This window comes from Nomascus leucogenys, chromosome 2 (assembly GCF_006542625.1).
Source record: "Nomascus leucogenys isolate Asia chromosome 2, Asia_NLE_v1, whole genome shotgun sequence".
Taxonomy (NCBI): domain Eukaryota; kingdom Metazoa; phylum Chordata; class Mammalia; order Primates; family Hylobatidae; genus Nomascus; species Nomascus leucogenys.
Window position 1 is genome coordinate 47,393,790 of NC_044382.1, and position 12,925 is coordinate 47,406,714.

A 12,925-nucleotide genomic window follows, 5' to 3' on the forward strand; every position below is an offset into this window, starting at 1 on the left:
TTGTTTTGTTGCACTGACATATACATATAACAAAATTGCTCCATTATGGAAAAACTGATTTGCATTTCCAGGTGGTGACTTAACCACCACTTAAGATGCTAATTCACTTGGAAATAGCATTCTTGGGTGCAAAATTAATTTCCAAATTAACTTTGGAAGATAACTGTAAGTTTTATAAAATTATGGAAGTTTATGAAAAACTAACACTTTTTAACAGCTACATAAATTATCAAGGTAGGCTTAAATGTAAAAAATGAAATCAGACAGTATTAGAAAAATTATTTTCTCTTTCTTCTGCTTATACCAGTAAAAGCCTCTATTAAAAAGTAAGAGTTGCTTTGGGAGGCTGAGGCAGGCAGATCACCTGAGGTCAGGAGTTCAAGACCAGCCTGGCCAACATATAGTGAAATCCCATCTCCACTAAAAATACAAAAATTAGCTGGGCAGAGTGGTACATGCCTTTAGTTGCAGCTACTTGGGAAGCTGAGGCAGGAGAATTGCTTGAACCTGGTAGGTGGAGTTTGCAGTAAGCTGAGATCGCACCACTGCACTCCACCCTGGGCAACAGAGCAAGACTCTGTCTCTCAAAAAAACAAAAACAACAAAAAAGTTAGAGTTGAAAAACCCTAGACTAGGCCCTTCAGCACTGGAATCAGATCTAAGTGTATCAGAACAGAAATTTACCAAATAGTTTTCTTCTGATTCCAAGATGATCCTTTGAAATAATTTATCCTTAGGATTTGGCTTACTCACAGAGAACATCTATTTCCTACAGTAAGGTGACTCTCAAATAAAATGAAAATGAGCTACAGGAATCTAACAACCCCCCAAAAATCTTCTGGAATCTAATCAACACCAAATAGGAGGAAGGGCCATTGGTCAGTTCACTTGCAGAGATTTCATTACATATCTTTGTCCTGCAAGTTTCAGACCGGCTAAGTGTGGTAGCTCACGCCTGTAATCCCAGCACTCTGGGCAGCCGAGGTGGGTGGATCACTTAAGGTCAGGAGTTCAAGGCTAATCTGGCCAACATGGTGAAACTCCATCTCTAATAAAAAAAAAAATTAGCTGGACACCGTGGTGTGCACCTGTAGTCCCAGCTTCTCAGGAAGCTGAGGCAGGAGAGTCATTTGAACCTGAGAGGTGAATGCTGCAGTGAGCCAAGATCATGCCACTGTACCCCTGGGTACAGTGTCTGGGTAACAGAGCAAGACTTCATCTCCAAAAAGAAAAAAAATAGAAGTTTCAGACCAAAGTGCCACCTTGGTTTTTAGTTCTTTGTTCTGAGTTAAGTATATCAGCTTTTATTTTCATACGTTCTTGTTGTTTATCTTGTTGTGTCTATCTTGTTTATCTTCTTGTTGTTTATCTTGTTGTTTATTGACATTTCTTTTTCATGCTCCCATCTTGTGGAAGTTTCCTATCTTGTGCAGATTTGGATGCTAGACCTGCAAGTGAGAGAGTGAGTGGCTCCTTGAAGATATTGGCAGTCCATGGAGAGTTAGCATGTGTGGAGTTTGGGCTCTAGTGCCTTGTTTTCTAAAGATGGTGTTTGGTATAGTTTGGATACGTGTTCCTGCCCAAATCTCATGTTGAAATGTAATCCCCAGTGGTGGAGGTGGGGCCTGGTGGGAGGTGACTTGATCATAGGGGCGGAGTTCCCATGAATGATTTAGCACTATCCCCTTGGTGCTGTCCTTGCGATAGTGAGTGAGTCTTCCTGAGATCTGATTCTTTAAAAGGATGTGGCTCCTCCCAGCTCTCTCTCTTGCTCCTGCTCCTGCCATGTGATGTGCCTGCTTCCCCTTCACCTTCCGCCATAATTGTAAGTTTCCTGAGGCCTCCCCAGAAGCTGAGCAGATGCCAGCATCATGCTTCCTGTACAGCCTGCAGAACCATGAGCCAATTAAACCTCTTTTCTGTATAAATTACCCAGTCTCAGCTATTTCTTTATAGCAAGGCGAGAACAGCCCAATGCAGTGTGCTAGCACTGCTCTCTTCCCCTCTTTTCACTCCGCACACAAAAGTTCTGCAATTCTGTGAAGGTACTGTTTTTGTTCAAGTGTCTTAGCAACTTCATTCAGAATTTCAACATGCCATTTTAATCTCTTTCTCCCTCCCAAGCCTGTTACCTTGAAGTAGTAATTAACTGTCCTCATGATTTTTCTTGTTTTACTTGCTTGTCATTGATGGTGTTCTGAGCTACTCTTCCCTTGAGATTCTTTGTTCATTCCTGAGGTCTTTCTCTTCCCTCTTCTCCCTGAGCACACCCAAAGTTTGCATCTAGTTATTGATTTGCAATGTTATGCCCTACTTCATCTTTTTTTTTTTTTTTTTTTTTTTTTTGAGATGGAGACTCACTCTGTCACCCAGGCTGGAGTGCAGTGGTGCGATCTCGGCTCACTGCAACCTCTGCCTCCAGGGTTCAAGCGATTCACCTGTGTCAACCTCCTGAGTAGCTGGGATTACAGGCGCCCACCATCATGCCCAGCTAATTTTTGTATTTTTAAAAGAGACAGTGTTTCACCATGTTGGTCAAGCTGGTCTCGAACTCCTGATCTCGTGATCCACCCACTTTGGCCTCCCAAAGTGCTGGGATTACAGGTGTGAGCCACCACGCCTGGCCTACTTCATCTCAAATATTTAATTTGGGGTCTTTTCCAACATAGGTTGACTCTTTTTTGCATATTTATTGGCTTTAATAATGTAAATGTGGTCTCATACTGGGTAGAATTACCTTATTTGTTGCTCCTTGTACAAACTTCTCTGATCCCTGCCAGGCAAGGTATCAGAGCCTCGGCAATGGAAAGTGGCTGGCTTGCAAGTGATAAAAAAGAATTTACAGTACAGGTTTGAAAAGGAAAGTTTTATTAGATAGAAAGAACACTGCAGGAGAGTGCAGTGAGGCACTTCAGCAAGAGAGGACTGAGCGTGCTGGTGGATTTTCCTTAGGGGTATTTATGGACCTTAAAGCAGGAGCTTAAGGGTAATTTGGACCACAATAGCAATATAGGTCATGAAAAATGATCACATTTGTAGACATTTTAGTGCCTTGATGTCAGCAAGGGCTGCACAATGAGTTTCAACGTGCATGGATTTCGGAGATGTATAGAACTCCTAGTTACTTATAAATTTAGGGGGAAGAAGTCTGGTACCAGATGCCAGCCTTAGATAATAGGGAAGTCTAATTACTTCCTAATTCCTCAGACAAGGAGTTTTGCCTCCGGATGGTCTGCTTGATGGCCACCAGGTGATCTTTGCTCTCCTCCATCATTATTAGTGTCGTCATTTTTGAACCAGACCATATTCTGGCATCAAGAGGGAAGAAAAATTAACAGTCTTCGACCATTTGAAGAGCGTGACTCTGTCCTGAATATTGAACAGCACTCTGAACAGCAGCTACATTTACATAGCACAATGGTGACATCTAGTGTCAGTGGGATAAATTTCAGCTAGCTCTGCAACTTACCTGAAATTTAAGCACAGGGTCTCAGTGCCTCAGGATCCTCACCTCAACTTCCTTCAGGGCCAAGAAAATGTTTCCTTCCAATTTGTAATTTGCCTTTGGATTTTCTTAACAATTGCTCTTTAGTTTTATACATTATTGGGTTTAAAATTAATGTACAATAGACCAAAGATGTTTAGAGTGTACAATGTGATGAGTTTTGACCAGCAGAGAACAAAATAGAAAAAATAAAAAAAACCCTTGTCCTCATAGAGCTTACATTCTTAATGGCCAAAATTATGTCACATGGCTGCTCCTAACAGCAGGGGAATCTGTAAGGCAAGTTTTTTTACTTTCTTGCTTCCATGGTAGGAAGAAGATGGAAAGGGGGGGTTTGCGTTAGCCCATCTACAATTCCTGCCACAGTGAGACTGAGAAGCACTCAAATTACATATGTGCTTATACACAACAGTTAAGGTTAAAGCATGTTTCAGAAGTATTGACATGCGTGTTCTTTACATCAGCCCTATTTATTATTATTACTACTATTATTATTAACTTAGGTGCTTTCTTATTTGATGACATGTAAATAGATCCTCCAGCACAAGACCTTGATCCACAGAGGACCTCCAGTCAATGATAGACATCATCTTGGCACCAGTAACGTACACTGGTTTTTGAGAAACCTGTGATTTTCTAGTGTTGCTTAGACCTTTCATTAGTTTGCATACCTTATCCGCTGTAAAGCTTCTCTGTCTGCTATAAGCTCATCTGACTCATGACACCCTTCATCTGGCTCATCAAGTTGTTCATAGCCTGTTTGTTTTCCAAACTCCCCTTGATGGAAAGAAACAGATGTCTACTAGATAGGATGAGTGGGTCCACTCATCTGGCTCAGAATATATCCATTCTTACTGAATCAATATTACATCACAGTTTATAAAAATGTACTCCAGGCCGGGCGCGGTGGCTCACGCTTGTAATCCCAGCACTTTGGGAGGCCGAGGCGGGCGGATCACGAGGTCAGGAGATCGAGACCACGGTGAAACCCCGTCTCTACTAAAAATACAAAAAAAATTAGCCGGGCGTGGTGGCGGGCGCCTGTAGTCCCAGCTACTTGGGAGGCTGAGGCAGGAGAATGGCGTGAACCCAGGAGGCGGAGCTTGCAGTGAGCCGAGATTGCGCCACTGCACTCCAGCCTGGGTGACAGAGCGAGACTCCGTCTCAAAAAAAAAAAAAAAAAAAAAATATGTACTCCAAAATTCCTGGGACTTACCAGCAGGCTACACTTCCCGAGGGAAAATCTATCAGAGCACTGGTTCTCAAACTTGGCTGCACATTGGGATCACCTAGGAAGTTTTTTAAGAAAACATAGTGCCTAGGACCCACCCCGCAAAACAGTGATTCTCAACTAGGTGGTTTGCCCCACTACTAGAAATACATGGATATGTCTTTTGGTCAGTACAACTAGGTAAGTGTGCTACTGGCATCTAGTGGGTAGAGCCCAAGGGTGCAGTTAAACAACCCACAATGCACAGGACAGCTCCTATAGCAAAGACTTATCTGGTCCCAAATGTCTATAGTGCCAAGGTGGAGAAACCCTGTCCAAAGATACAACTCTCTGTATGCATTCAGCCTGGGCGTGGGATTATTGAAACCTCCCCAGGTGATTATACTATGCAGCAAAGCTTGAGAACTACTGCTAGAGACATGTTCCTAGAGAACATTCAATTATATGGCTAAATTCCTCTCAACCCCGGGCCATTGAGCTTGAACTGAAAATTTTCCATTTCTTCTTGTTTGATTTGGGAGTTGTTTGTTTGGGAGGTGAGGGTGGTTCGAAGGAAGAAGAGCTAGTTTCTTTTGTGAGAAAGCCTAGGTTTCCCACAACATGCTAGAATGGGTATCTCTGTAAATAGAAGTCTAGCTGTTACTATTCACCTTGTGAGTTGGCCTCCCCGGCACAGCTCAAGAGGATCATTAACCACAGTCAAACACACACGTCCTGGGGTACAGGTCACTCGGAAATACATGTGGGAGAAGCAACTCCTTTGCAAATAAACACTCCCTAATGTTTCACAGAATGACAGCTTCTCCCACTGGGGACCTCCCAGGAAGGGCCACTGCAGTTGTGAAACTCTAGGGGGAACCAGTCACATAGAATACAATGTGAACGATGCTCCCAAGCTTCATGGCCCTCAGAGTTAATTTTACATTCACCAGAATGCCTAGCCTTTTAAGTTAGTCCCATATATACATATAAAGAGAGAGTGTCTCACTCTATTGACCAGGCTGGAGAGTGCAGTGGCACCATCACCGCTCACTGCAGCCTTGACCTGCTGGGCTAAAGCAGTCCTCCTGCCTCAGCCTTGCAAGTAGCTGGGACTACAAGTGCATGCCACCATGCCTGGCTAATTTTTAAATTTTTCTGTAGAGCCAGGGTTTCACTATATTGCCCAGGCTAGTCTTGAACTCCTGACCTTAAGTGATCCTCCCACCTCAGCCTTCCAAAGTGCTGGGATTACAGGCATGAGCCACCACGCCTGGCCCGGTCCAGGCTACATGAAATATTTAAATATTTTGGCTACGTGAAAATATTCCACTAGCTCTCCATATGTACTTTGACATTTATTTATAATATCTCAGATAATGCTACGATAATATATGTTACTCCCTATATATGTATATATACACACTATATGTATGCATGTGTATTTATAGATAATATTTAAAATTCGTAATGCAAATAGTGTCGTATTATACAAGCCAATCTACAACTTTCTTTTTTCACTTAACGCTCTGTATCAACCTCTTAGCATGTTCAGACATGCAGATATATGTTATTCCTCTAACAGCTGCAGAGTATTACATTGCATGGACTTGATTTTAAGGAATAGTTGCACATTAGATGTGAGTGGAATGAACACAGGCATTTCCTGAGCTCCATAACATGACACTTAAAGGACAAAAAGGATGCAGATTCACAAGGACAAGAGAGTGGGAAAGGAGACAAACGCAGATGAGAGATGTTCACACAGTTTCGGTGATACCAGGAAGCAAGCTGATTCACCCAGTGGAAAGGCTCAGGGATCGGGCATCAGAGACTTCACAAGGCAGAGGCGAGCCATGTGACAGACATATAAGGATCAATTGGACCCACCGATCTCATTCCCACCTGCAAAGCCTAGAGACCTCTCCTCCCAAACCATGCAATACAGGAGCTTTATTCTCTGGGGAAAAAACCAGCAGACGACCAGATGGAGAGAGTGGATTTAAAACAAGGAGATGATTAAAAGTGTGCATGCTGAATAGACAAACATCGCAAGGCCTTGCCAGTGCCCCAGCCCCATTCTCCCACTTGGCTCTCAAAACACTATCAAGCAGGCTTATACCATCTGCAGAGGAGCCTTAGAGGCAGTGAATAACCCCAGATAAACCTGCAAAACATCTGGGGTAAAGGTCTATCAGAAAAAAAAAAAAAAGCGATTGTCTCACAATTTCTTCTTCACCACAGGAGACTGGGTGTGATTCTAGGATCCCAAACACAGCAATGCCTATAGGTAGCACAAACATAATAGAAATGACAAGGAAGAAGAGGATTTCTAGAAATAATGATCCAGAGTACCGGGGATATTTAGCACCAAGTGATCCAAGGGACACGCTGGTAGGAACTCATGGGGAACCATGGAGGATGTCAGACTGAGATGGGCAGGGATGAAGGCAGAGCAGGAGCAGCACCCAAGATGTCTACCTCTTAATTCCCATCAAGGAGACAAGGGGGACACGACAGAGCCATCATGGGACAGAGATCAACAGTGACCAATCTGATTCAGCAGCCACCTGGTGTACCTACTATGCACCAGATTCCGTGTTAGGGAGCACGTAGGGATATAGGAGTAGGATGCTGTCCAGTGATCTAACAATGCACCTGCGCAGGTTGCCACTCACGGTGTTCCCTGCTTTCCTAGAGTCTGGAGACTCTCCCTTCTTACTTTCACAGCTCTTTGGCCAGCCACAAATCCATTTGCCCACACACTTCCTGGTTCCCTCACTTTCCTCCAGCCTGACACAGAAGTGTCTTTCCCAATGCACTTCCACTAAAGAATATCTGCAAGGATAGAAGGTCCCTTCTTGTTGTCATGACAAACCAACAAACCAGCATGGGAAACACTCACTGTGTGCAAGGGACTCACTTTGGCATTCAAATTTCATCATACAGAATAAAGAAAATGTGGTTCATCTATACCATGGAATACTACACAGCCATAAAAAGGAATGAGATCATGTCTTTTGCAGCAACATGGATAGAGCTGGAGGCCATTATCCTAAGCAGATTATCACAGGGACAGAAAACCAAATGCCGCACGTTCTCACTTATAAGCCATGGTCTGCAACCTTTTTTTGCTTTCATACCCATTAAAACAGTTTCATTAAAAAATTAGTTTAGGTAGTCATGGCCATCAAACACATGAAAAGATGCTCAATGTCGTTAGTCACTAGGGAAATGCAAATCAAAACCAAAACGAGGCTGAGCACGGTGACTCACGCCTGTAATGCCAGCACTTCCAGAGGCCAAGGCGGGCGGCTTCCCTGAGGTCAGGAGTTCGAGACCAGTCTGGCCAACATGGTGAAATCCCATCTCTACTAAAAATACACACACACACACACACACACACAAATAGTTGGGCTTGATGGCGGGTGCCTATAATCCCAGCTACTCTGGAGGCTGAGGCAAGGGAATCACTTGAACCAGGGAGTGGAGGTTGCAGTAAGCCAAAATCACACCACTGCACTCCAGCCTGGTGACAGAGTGAGACTCTGTCTCAAAAAAAAAAAAAAAAAAAAAAAAAAAAAAAAGATACTATTTCACACCCACTAGGTCAGCCATAATTAAAATGGAAAATAACAAGAGTTGTGGAGAATGTGGGGAAATTGGAACCCTTGTGCATCGCTGGTGGAAACGTAAAATAGTGGTCACTGTGGGAAAGTTTGGTGGTTCCTCAAAAAGTTAAGCATAAAATTACCAGCAATTCCACTGATAGGTATATAGTAGTCCCCGCTTATCCTCAGGGGATAGGTTCCAAGACCCACAGTGAATACCTGAAATCGTGCATCGTACCAAATCCTATGTACACCATGTTTTTTTCCTATACATACATACCTACGATAAGGTTTAATTTATAAATTAGGCACAGTAAGAGATTAACAACAATGATATAATAGAACAATAATAATAATATGCCAGCATCACTACTCTTGCATTTTGGGGGCATTAAATAAGGGTTACTTGAATACAAGCTCTGCAATGTGATGACAGTTGATCTGATATCTGAAACAGCTACCAAGTAACTGACAGATGGGTAGCATTGACAGTGTGGATACGCTGAACAAAGGTGTGAATCATGTCCCAGGCAGGACAGAGTGGGACAGGGAGAGGTTGCATCACACTACTTGGAATGACATGCAATTGAAAACCTAGGAATTGTTTACTTCTGGAATTTTCTGTTTCATATTTTCGGGCCATGGATGACCAAGGATAACTGAAATAGCAGAAGGGCGGAATACTGTGTACCCAAAAGAACTGAAAACAGTATTCAAACAAACACCTTGTAGAGGAATGTTTGTTGCAGCAGCACCAGTCTCAATAGCAAAAAGATGGAAACAGCCCAAATGTCCATCAACTGATGAATAAATACAATGTGGTGTATTCATACAATTGAATATTATTCAGCCATAAGAAGGAACAAAGTACTGAAACATGCTACAATGCAATGAACCTTGAAAACATTATGCTAAGCGAAAGAAGCCAGACAGAAAGGGCCACATGCTGCATGATTTCACTTACACAAAACGTTCAGAACAAATAAATCTATAAAGACAGAAAACAAACAAGCAGTTGCGGGGTGGTGGGGGTGTGTGGCAGAATGGAGAGTAACTGCTTCATGGGTACAGAGTTTCCTTTTGAGGTGATGAAAATGTCTCAGAAATAAGAGATTGTGGTTGTACAAAGTTGTGAATGTACTAAATGTCACGAATTGTAATCTTTGAAATAGTTAATGGTTAATTTTATGTTATGTGAATTTTACTCAATTAAAAAAATCCATAAAAGAAAATAAACCCAGAACCCCCAATATGTTTTTAGCTAATATTTAATATTTTCAAACATAAGTGTAAATAGTTGCAAAGGATGTAATTTAAAATAAAACTGTTACATCATTCTTTTAAATATAGCCATACAATCTTAATGCACTATTAATTTCAGACTTGATCGCCTATTTTAAAAAATATATGAACAATCTTTTCTTTAACTGTTGTTTTAACTCGTCATTCCTTTTCCTCCTTGAAATTATGTTTCCATTACACCTCTCCACAAACTTTCAACCTTGTATAATTTTTTAGGTTTGAAAGTCTTCTCCCAATTATCTTATCATATATAAAATATGTATATAATTTAAATTAGAAACTTTTAAAAACTCTACTGACACCAAAGTCTTCAAATAGTGGAAACTTATTCTGGATTGGTTATTATTATTGCTATTAGTATATAACTGATTAAAACAACACAAATATTAGAAGTTTTGATAAATAACAAATAATTATTAAACACAAAAATAAAAAATTTGTTAAAAATACAGATGTTTTAATAGATTGGGTGGGACTTTTTTCTGGTTATTCACACATTTGTGGATAAATATTATGCTAGAATGAGAGTTCAGCATACACTCTATTTTTAAATTTTGTTTCTAGAAATATAAGCACTGTTTGCACAAACAAGAAGTTGGAAATGGAGAGTTTTGAGATATCAGCGTCAGTCACTCAATCCTTTTGAGTTTTATGCCCCAAATCACACAGCTGTTAATCATTAAAAAAAAAAATCTCTTTTTTTAAGACAGAGTGTCTCCTGCTGTCACCCAGGCTGGAATGCAGTGGTGCTCACTGTAACCTCAAACTCCTGGGCTCAAGCGATTCTCCCATCTCAGACTCCCAAGTAGCTGGGACTACAGGCACGCACCACCACGCTCGGCTAATTCAAAAAGGTTTTTTTGTAGAAACAGGGGTTTCATCCAGGCTGGTCTCCAACTCCTAGCCTCAAGTGACTTTCCCACCTCCACCTGCCAAAGCACTGGGATTACCGGCCTGAGCCACCACACCCCTCCTCAAAAATTTATCCTTAGTGGTCTATCAGCTCATGGCTAGATTAGGTATTCTTTCAAAGCATTAATTTGTTTTTTAGGTTTGTTTTTACTTATTCTTTCATTTTTATATTGACAAGCTCAAGTCTACACAAATACAGAAGAATAAAAAGAATCCCTATGTGCCCATCACCAGCATCAACAATGTTATCATCAACCCATGGCCAATCTTGTTTCATCTCTACCTTTCCCATCCACTCTCCACCCCACACCACTTCATCACTGCTGGACTGTTTTGAAGCAAATGCCAGGTTACACACCTTTACTTCACCTGTAAATATTTCTATATATATCTCTCTTAAAAATAAGGAAGTTTCGAAAACATAACTTATAAACCAGTACACCTAAGAAATGCAAGTCATTCAATATCCATCCGATGTGCAAATTTCCCCTGATTGTCTCACACATATTTTTGTTTTGGTTTGGTTTAGATTTTAGTGTTGGTTTTTCTTCTCTTTCTTTTCTTTTCTTTTTTAGTGTTGGTTTTTTAACTCAAGATCCTAACAAGGCCCACAAATTGCATTTGGCTGATATTTCTCTTAAGTCTCTTTCCATCTTCTTGGCTTACTGTTTAACATGCTCTTCTGGCCCCTGAATTTCCTGAAAATTGATCTTTAGATCTCAAGGCTTGGTCAGATTCAGATTTTATACTTTGGCAAGAATCCTTCACAGGTGGTATGGGCAGTGGGTTCAGTGTTATTATCTTTTCATCTAATGGTTTTAGCAGCTATCAATGACACAACCTGGATCCATCATTGTGAAATGGAGTCCCTCTTCAATTTTAATGAAAGCCAGTAAATGGAAACCTGCAAAAGAATTTGTTCCCTAGTTGTTAGAGTCACCACTCTCTTAATTTTTAGAAACTGGTATACTCAACTTCAGAAATTATCATTAAGTATTATATTAATTAATTATTGACTTTGAGACTTATTTTATTAATTATACTTATTAATTATTAATTTTGAGGCAGGTAATTATAATTAAGTATACTGGTTATTCTTTCTTTTTTTTCTTTGAGACAAGGTCTTGTGTATCACCCAGACTGGAGTGCAGTGCAGTGGCACAATCATAGCTCACTGTAGCCTTGAACTCCTGAGCTCAAGTGATTCTCCTGCCTCAGCCTCCCAAGTAGCTAGGTCTATAGGCATGCACCACCAAGCCCCATTAAATTATCTTATTTTTATTTTTGTAGAGATGGGGTATTACTACGTTGTCCATGCTCACCTTGAACTCCTAGCCTCAAGCAACCTTCCCACCTCAGTCTCCCAAAGCACTAGGATCACAGTGCATCAGCCTGCTATTATTCTTTCACTTAAGATACACCTTGTTTAACTTGCTGATAATACTCAAAAACTATTGGAAAATCAAAATATTTATATCAAACCACCATCACCAATTTAATATTTTTTCAATAAAAATATTTTTATCTCATCCCATGTTTTAAATACATTCTTGTTAAAAAGCCTTGGAAATCTATTTCATTTCACCTATGAAAAATGGCCACCACATAACCTAATTGGACACTCTGATCCTCATTTTCAAACCAATAAAATAATCAGAGTTAATTTCTCTCTGACTTTTTTTTTTTTTTTTTGAGATGGAGTTTCACTCTCGTTGCCCAGGCTGGAGTGCAATGGCACGATCTCGGCTCACTGCAACCTCGCCTCCCGGGTTCAAGCGATTCTCTTGCCTCAGCCTCCTGAGTAGCTGGGATTACAGGCATGCGCCACCATGCCCAGCTAATTTTGTAGTTTTAGTAGAGATGGGGTTTCTCCATGTTGGTCAGGCTGGTTGCAAACTCCCGACCTCAGGTGATCCGCCCACCTTGGCCTCCCAAAGTGCTGGGATTACAGGCGTGAGCCACCGCACCCAACACTGACTTTTAAAATTCAAATAAATGCGTGTCTTAGTCTGTTTGTGTTGCTCTAAAGGAATATCAGAGGCTGGGTAAGTTACAAAGAAAAGAGGTTTATCTGGCTCACTGTTCTGCAGGCTGGACAAGAAGCAGGATGCCGGCATCTGCATCTGGTAAGGGCTTCAGGCTGCTTCCAGTCATGGCAGAAAGCAAAGGGGAGATGACATGTGCAGAGATCACATGATGAGAAAGGAAGCAAGAGAGAAGGGAGGGAGATGCCAGACTCTTTTTAACAACCACTCTTGCAGAAATCCAGAGGTCGAGAACTCACTCGTTACTCTGAGGATGGCACCAAACCAAACTATTCATGAGAGATCTGCCCTCGAGATCCAAACACCTCTTATTAGACCCCACCTCCAACAGTAGGGATCA